The sequence below is a fragment of the Spermophilus citellus genome (genome assembly GCF_964194105.1).
Source record: "Spermophilus citellus genome assembly, chromosome: 1".
NCBI classification, from domain to species: domain Eukaryota; kingdom Metazoa; phylum Chordata; class Mammalia; order Rodentia; family Sciuridae; genus Spermophilus; species Spermophilus citellus.
Window position 1 is genome coordinate 76,976,112 of NC_138182.1, and position 9,320 is coordinate 76,985,431.

The following is a 9,320-nucleotide window of genomic DNA, read 5'->3' on the forward strand; positions in this document are numbered from 1 at the left end:
AGACAAATCTTCAATGATCATACGAATTTTGCAAAAGAGGAACTGACTGCCATTCTGGAAGACAGAGATAGTTATCTATCTCTAAATAAAAAGTAGGCTTGTATATTGCTCATTATAAAAGATTCAATTTATATAAGTTCAAGATCTATTTCCTATAATTCAAACTTCATGTAGCAAACACCTGTTTGTGTGTGTGTGTGTGTGTGTGTGTGTGTGTGTGTGTATGTTCTATTGTAGAAACAGTTTTTGGGGAGGAAAGGCTGGACTAATGATATTCTGGCTACTTCTTTTTCTGTAAATAGTAAACTGTTCTCTGACTCAGGGTTCTCGTATTTTCTTATAACCCATGACTGTGACCTGCTAACTTATAGAGTAAAAACTTAGAACATTTACTATTCTTGACAAATGACATTGGAATTTTGTGTAAATTTATCCTTTGGCTTTTGTTTATATTTTGTTTTAAATTGGTTGGTGTACTGAAACAAATACTTAAATAAATGAATATCAGAAATGTCATGCTAAATCCTTTAATAAAATGTCAGCAAAAAATAGTCTGGAAAACAGATCATACTAGCAATTATCGTTACACAAGCAAGGAGACAATTAATTCTATTTAATAACGCCAGCTCTAATGAGATAGAAATTCGATTCTAAGCCAGGTATGATGACACATACCTGAAATCTTAGTGGCTCAGGAGGCTGATACAGAAGGATCATAAGTTCAAAGCTAGCCTCAGCAATTTAGTGAGGCCCTAAGCAAGTAAGTGAAACCCTGTCTTTAAATACAATATAAAAAAAAGTGTTAGGTATGTGGTTCAGTGGTTAAGTGCCCTTGAGTTCAATCACTAGCACCAAAAATAAATAAATAAATGAAATTCTGTTTTCCTTCAAATATCTCAATTTAAAGATTAATATTTAGATGCAGCACCATATTTTTAGTTTGCTAAAATTGTATTTTGTACCTGAAAGGAAAAAATTAGAAGTCTGTAGCTTGTAGCATTTAATTATGAGGAAATAGTTAAAATAAAAGAAATACAGATAACAAGTAGAGATCTTAAATGTATTTTAAAATATCATTTGTCACAGATAGTTGCTCTGAATTGGAGAAAAGAAGTCACTCCATGTAAAAATATTTCTATTGAAATATCTGCTACTTTAAATAGAAAAAAATAGAGTGAGGAATAACTTTAATTAGAACGTATTCTGTTACCAGGTATCTCAATTAAAAATATTATGTATATAGTGTAAAGACAAAGAGATAAGTACCTTCAAGTAAGTTAAGCATACATTTTGAACAAGATTAAAGACATCTGTTGAAAAAAATACATTTTAAAATAATAAGATCATATATTTTAGACTCTTAAAAATATCATGAATACATATTTGATATTTAAGGCTAAAACTTGATGAAAATACTTGATAATGTATTAATGATATTTATTTTTCTTGTTTATTAAGATTCAAATCAACTCTGACTTTTAATATATATCAGTATCTGTATATAGATACCCATGTACACTTGTACCTGTATATGTGTAAGTATAACATGTACAATTTTATACATACTCCTAAAGGACAAGTTTAGGACACATCTAGAATAGCATAAAGAATCTGAGCACATAATAACTTCCCCTACATCTATCCTTTAATTTTTAGTAAGAATATACAACCAACAGGGCAAACATGATGACAGAGTCTTTTAAAAACAACTGACAAACGTGCTCAAAGCTAAGTGAAAATAAGTTTAAAGTGCAATAGTAACATTTAAAAAAACATGAAGCTAATTGTGCCTAGGTTTCAATTTTTCAGTAATTTTGCAAATATGAATCACAAATAATCAGATAAATCACATAACAATCAGATATAATTCACAAAACATTTTACAGTTGATTTTATAAAAATATGAATTGCAGTTAACTGTATACTTTCAATCATACTTGAATGTTTTTAATAATATGAATTTTTAGATAGTTAGAATAATTGATATGCTATTATACTTAATATAATTTAAATAACACAAAAAAAGTCCCTAAGTTATATTTGAGTTTTGTGTTCATGTCCCTTTCTAAAAATATAGATTAAATTGACAGCTTAATATTTAGTAGTTAAACCATTTTATCAAAGATATCATAAAAGTCACACTTACTACTCACCATTATATGAAACAAATAAGTAATTTTAGTGTAATAAAGAATGATTTATTGATAAATTACCAAATGCAGTCCCATATTAAGAGTTAATATATTAAACAAAGACTTAGAAAAAGCCAAGAAGTTTTTAATATGTATTGAAATAAGTAGAATTGCATGGGCTTTTTCTATTATAATAAAACCATGTTTTCCTAGAGTCAATTTTGTTTCTTTTGTCTGGGAATGACAAGTCAATTAGTCAGAAAGTGAGATATCCATTCCCTCTAATGAGTATTTCACAGTCTATGTCTATTCCTAATGTCATATAATGCATTAACCTTTCAAATATGCAACTGTATTTTGTGTAGAATGTTTTCCAAATAATGGCAAAATCTGAAACTTCCCTAATCTTTGTCATTTATTTTAGTAAGCTTAACATTTTTCTCAATTTCTATATGTTTTGAAAATAGCATAGAATTGTCAGGATAAGAGCTCATTAAAATCCAATTAAAGTAACTTCCTAGTTTTGAGACAAGTTTATAACTAAAGCAATGAGAAAATAGTAACCTATTCTTAGGGACATTCTTCAATTCAAATAAAAAACAGTGAATTATATGATTGATATTTTGTTTGGTTTATATAATTCTTATGTTGGGTGTGCTGGATTTTGTACTTTTTCACTAGTAAGAAATGATAGCTAGTCAATTAAAGTATTTACTTTCAAGGAGTAAAGTTAACTATTCCAGCAGGTTTTAAACACCTACTGAGGAAAGAGGAACTGTCATACTTAGTGTGAAAAGAATTATGGCATTAAACTTTTGATGGAGGCTAATTCTTGGAAAACATTGTACCAAACTCTGCCATTATATTCATGTTAATTAATAGCTCTCTAATTAAGCCTGTATTGTAGTTATTCTGTTTTTCTAGACTTTGTTAAAAAATAATTTATGTACCATATATCATAGATTTGGATGAAATTGTGTTTTATCCAAAATACATTGTTTTCTTTTTTATCACTTGACAAATAAAAAATAAATTCTCTTTTCATCATCCAGTGTTATACCTGAGGAGCTTAAGATTGTGTTTCTCAAGAACAAAATTTGCAGTTTTCAAATAGTTTTTGTTTCCCTTTAGGCTTCCATTTTATATTTGGGGATTTATTAATATTTTTAGTATGATTTAGTTCAATAGAAACTTTACCTGTCTCTGCTAGAAATTTGTCCACATACATTTGTTTGGATTCATAAGTTGATTTGGATAAAAGAATGAATGGAAATTTCTAGTTCTCTAAAAATATATGGCTTACAAAAAGTTTGTCTATAGGGGGAAAAAAAAGATGATTCAATTCTGAAGTTAGATATCCAGTGTTACTCCCTGTTGTCTGCTTTCAGAGCCAGTTCTCTCACATGCTCCTTTATTTCCTTGCCATTAGTACTGTAGCAAAATAGGATTAAGCTACATTACATGTATACACAGGTATAAGCTGCTGCCAGGTGGTCCAATTGACCAGTTTTTACTTTTGGATCACAGTTATTATAAATATTTAACACTGAAGAAAAGTATATTTTTAGCAATTTGTCAATTACCCATTGTTTTGTTTTGTTTTGCTGGGGGGATATAACTCAGGGAGACTTGGCCACTGAGCCATGCCCTATTTGTATTTTATTTAGAGACAGAGTCTCACTGAGTTGCTTAGCACCTCGCAGGTGCTGAGGCTGGCTGTGAACTCAGGATCCTCCTGTCTCAGTCTCTCCAGCTGTTGGGATTACAAGCATGCGCCACTGAACCAGGCTCCTATCAGGAATATTTTAAATTTATAGACTAGTTTTGAAACTCAGACCTGCTTACCAAAAGATATACAGTGAAATAATTATATGTGATTTCCAGCGACGGCATGACATAATATCATTTTCAGAATCAGAGGCATTTTATCACATCCAAAGTAGGAAAACAGCTATACTATTCACCTATTTAAGGGTTCAATTTTGTGTGACTAGGGAACATGACATACAATATGAAGAGAAAATAGAGTTTTTACTGATTTTGTTTTTGTTTTGTTTTGTTTTTTGGTACCGGGGATTGAACACAGGGGTACTTGAACACTGAGCCACATCCCTGGCCCTATTTTGTATTTTATTTAGAAACAAGGTCTCATTAAGTTGCTTAGCACCTTGCCATTGCTGAGGCTGGCTTTGAACTCACGATTCTCCTGTCTCAGCCTCTTGAGCGGCTGGATTACAAGCGAGTGCCATGGATTATTTACTGATTTTTATGATTAATTTGAAGTAAGGCATATTATGCACTCAGGTGCCCATATTTGGAGACACTGCTTTTTAAACCAGATTTTTTGATTTAAAAAAATTTTGTGTGAATATGTATAATTCTAAACCGAGATTCATGGTGTTTGACTAAAACAAAGTATGTTTGTATTACTTGCAGTTGCTCTTCTGGAAAAAGTAACAAAAAGAAGATGATCTTGATATTTTGTCACTTAGACTGATAGATAGAGAAACTAAAATTTAGACTATATACACTATTTGATTTGAAGAACAGATTTTTCAAAAAGACAAAGTATTTTAACATCATAGGAAATATATAAGTAATGGATACAGAAGAAATAAGCATAAATATTAATTAATTAAAATATTTTACAGTCAGTTTATTTTACAGGTAAAATTGTAGTTCTCAAAAGTTAAACAATGAAAGTCATAATGTAATTATACTGTTCGGCAATAGGTATACAACCACAGACAGACTAAATGGCTTATTTTCATTAGATAAGTAATTATGATATGTATTCTTTTCCCCAAGAAAGTCTCTGTAGGATCCTATAGCATTATAGTAGGAGATGTCATTGTTAACCAAACTTAACACAATCTGCTACAATTATGGTATGTTAAGAAAATATTTTAAGGGAACCTATATGTCAAATCAAAATATCCATTCATAGTTTCTATGAGCTTATAACTCCTCAGCATATTAATTATGGTTCATAATTTATGTAGCAATAAAGGATGATAAAGTTAGAGAGTGATGAGAGTGTTGCTTGATTCATATAAAAAACCTTGATAAAATTTCTAGGTATATAATATAACTCAAGAGCTTTAAAAGTGAGTAGACAATAACATAGCATATGTCAATTAGAAACATTCTCCTGATATTTTCCCAGAAGGATCTGCATCTATTTTTCAGTTTAGTGTGTACTAAACCAAAGAAAATATTTAAACAATTTGTGGACTTTTAGATGTGTTGTCCCAACAGACTTTATTTTTTAAAAAAATCTATAAAATGTCATTTCAACAGATAGAGAATTGGCTTAGGAAGGCTATATTTTTAAATTGAGATCTAATTCATGTATATCTCCTGCTATGTCTGATGAGTGTCTGGGGTTTTATTCTGCAGTTATTGCCCTCCTGTAGTGAATCATTGAAGTAATTAAATTCAGTGGCTGCCCATAGTCTTGCATTGATTCCTTGACCTGCGGATTAAAAACTATTGTGGAGGAAACCTCCAAGTGGAAAATTCCTACTAGCTAGTAAATATTATAAATCAAAATCAGTAAAGTTGCCCTGGAGGTATTGCAATGATGAGAAACAGTATCATGTACTTAAAAGATGCATCAATATCAGTTCCCACCACATCTCTATTCCATCAACGTGTTAACAAATCTGAACATTAGGACAATTATAGTGAAATAACAAAACAAAAATTTAACGGATTTTTGTATGGCTCAGATGAAGCAAGAGCTCTGCAATAGGTTCAAGACTCAAGTAATCTCTGTGATTCAGTGATGTAGCCAGTATCCTGGTTCATCAGTATGCTGAGTGAGGACTCACAGACCCCTCTGTAGAAGGGTTGTAGTATAGCTACCTAAGGTACTAGAACATGCCTATTCCTTCCAGAGCAAAACTTGGTCTCAGGTTGAAAATAAAGTCTCTGACACAATATTCAACATTGGAAGAGAATGAACTTGTGAACAAGAAACTGTGTAATCAGATCTTTCTATCTGAGCTGTTTAGCATAATATCTACTGAATTATCAACTCTTCCTGCTGTTGCAGTAATCTCCTGGTTACTGAACATGGCAGAAACAGGATTGGGAAGAATCAGTTCCAAAAAGTACAAGTAAATGACATGAAATTTGGCACTGACACTTTGACAAACATTCCTTTTTGACAAATTCTTCTCTTTTGACTCATACATAGGTATGTAGGGGAGATTGTCCTTTATGCTTTATCAACGGGAAATATCACACCTAATTCAAAGAATGGGCAATAAAATATGTTGTTAATTCTAATTGGAAATAGGTTGCAGTTGTTTTATAACATGAGAGCAGTGAGAAAAGTAATCTTCCCAGTGAGTTGACTTTGAACAAGACACACTACAGTTAAAATCATAGGGAGGAAAAATACAACCTGAGATGCATATACACACTAACTCCTAAGTACTTCAGACTCTAGCAAGATTAGGAGATCATGGTATGAAATTCTGAAGAAATTGTATGGTAATGCCCACAAAGTTTATTTATGTTAATACCCATCAGAAAGCATCCAAAATTAGAGAAGAACTTGCAAATCAGATAAATAGGATGCTTTATTCAGTTGATGTGAGTCAATCTTATTTATTTATTTATTGAGATATTTATTTATTTGTTCACCCTAATGCAGATATGATAGGCCTGTGTATCAAGTAACTATGTTGGCAAAAATCAAGGCTACACCATGCCTAGCAGCAGAGGCTTCCTTTTTTACTAAGGTTGTTGTAATGACTTCCACTGCTCAATGACTAAATTTCCTGCAGTTGAGGCTACCTCTGGGTCACCAATATGGAAAACACTCACAGTCAGTCAATTAGAGGGAACATAATAAGTGTTTCTTCATGGGAACATAGTAAGATTCCATTGACCTGGAAGAAACAAACACTGTCTTGCCACTTTGCTTTCTCCTGTCTCTAAATTAGTAGGTAAATGTAAGTGTTGCCACACTAATTACAATAGTGACCTCGATTTCAATGGTATTCTAGAATTATTTCCATACAATGGGAGAAGGTTGTGGTATATACTTAATGAAGGAGATTCACTGGGGAAATTCCTAATACAAATGTGCCAAATAATATTGTGAATAGGAATTGCAGCTCAGGCTTGAACTGGGAAACTAAGGTCTCAGGCATGTTGAGAATGAAGGTCTGGGCCACTCAATTAAGCAAACAACCTGGACCATCTAATTACAGGCATAGCAACAGCAAGACTCTTGAATGACTAGTTAGACTAATGATGTTGTTCTCTATTAAGGCCTCAGGAAAAGCTATAGAAGCCTGGATCCATCGCTTGTCCCATTCACCATTTCCTCCCCTTCATTAAGACTTTGTAAGGTTGAGGGTACCACCACCTGGATTTGGATTTGTACCACCCCCTGGATTGAAGAACAGAAAATGTAATGACTAAGTTGATTTCAGTGATAACAAGGGTTGAATTTCTCCTCTTTTATTTCACTTCTAATAATGTCCATCCCACCTTTTAATCCTGATGTGAGTTCAGTACATATGTTGACTTGCTCTGCACAGGTGCAAATTGACTACAACTCTCCTCTGGCTGGCAGCATATGCCTATCAGTTTTTTCCTCTCATGGTTTATCTAACATAAAGTGTGGATCACTTTCAAAAATGACTTGGCACTGACACTTGGGCAACTTGGAAGGGGAAGTATTTTAATATGTAAGTGTTGACCTAGATACATGTATGATGAGAATTGCTGAGGAAAACCTTCCCCCTTTCTTCCTCAGACAACAAGGGCAGAGGCACATTTCCTAAAGCATTTCACAGGGTACTATGGATTGATCATCAGACACCTGAAGCAATGGGTGACTTAATAAAGCATCCTTGTGTTTGAGTTTTGAAGTCCTTCGCCCAAGTGATCCTATATTCTTGCCTCTTGGATTCATATTTATAAATAAATTACTTGTATTCAAAATATTTTTTCAGGCTCTGGTTCAAAGCATCCCAATCCAATCACTCTGGTGGAAAAAAAAAACATCTTTGAGTCAAATAATATACAGAAGTCAAGGAGGTAAAAAAAAAATGTTAGAAGAAAAACCAGTTTATAACTTTAAAATGGTTACATAGTCTTCTACTGAGATATTTATTTAGTTAATACTATTTTTAATTGTTAGATTTTCATCATTGCTACCAATTATCTGAGAAAAACACCTTACATTAAGAAAAGTTTATTTTAACTTCAGAGTTTTGGGTCCATAGTTGGCTGACTATATGGTTTCAGGCCACCATGATAGAGAAGGCATAGTACAACATCACTGTTCCCCTCCTAGCAGCTGGAAAGCAAAGAGAAAACAAGGAAGGGGCTAGGGAAAAGACCACACCCTTCCATAGCATACACTCAGGAACCTACTCTCTCCAATTAGGTCACACTGTATAAAGTTTCTAGTTCTACCCAATATTATGCCATCAAATTATGAATCTATCAATAGATCAATCCAATGATGATGTTGGAACCTTGATCATCCACTCACTGCCCCAAAGCTCCACCTCTATACATGACTGCAGGTGGGGATCAAGACTCTGGTACATGCGTCTTTCAGGGACATTTCAGATTCAAACCATAACATGGACTGTACAATCAACTGAACAAAACTGCTTCAATAAAGCTTACATATTTAAAAATTTGTTGAAATTACAAATTCAACATAGTTACAGTAAAAAGTAAGTAATGTGAAGTAGTGTGTGAGTGAACAGGAGGATTCTGTCTTATTAGGTGTTCAAGAAAGAAAAGATAGTGACTTAGATGATGTTCCTAACATGGTGGAACACATACATTTATTTTTAAAAATTTTTATTTGTACATTATGATTATACATAAGTGGTATTCATTTTGACATATTCAAGAGGCACAATTTTATACACCAGCACCTCCTTCTCTCTCTTCCTGTCACATTCCTCTATCCACTTGTCTCCCTTCTATTTTCATGAGCTCTCTTTTTTTCTCCACATGTGAAAGAAAATATTTAGCTCTTGATTTTCTAAGTCTATATCATTTACTCTATCTAACATGATGTGTTTAGTTCCATTTTCCAGCAAATGACACAATTTCATCCTTATTTATGTGAATAAAACTCTGTTGTTTGTAACTACCACATCTCCTCTTCTTTATCCATTAATCTGGTAAACAAACATAGGCTGG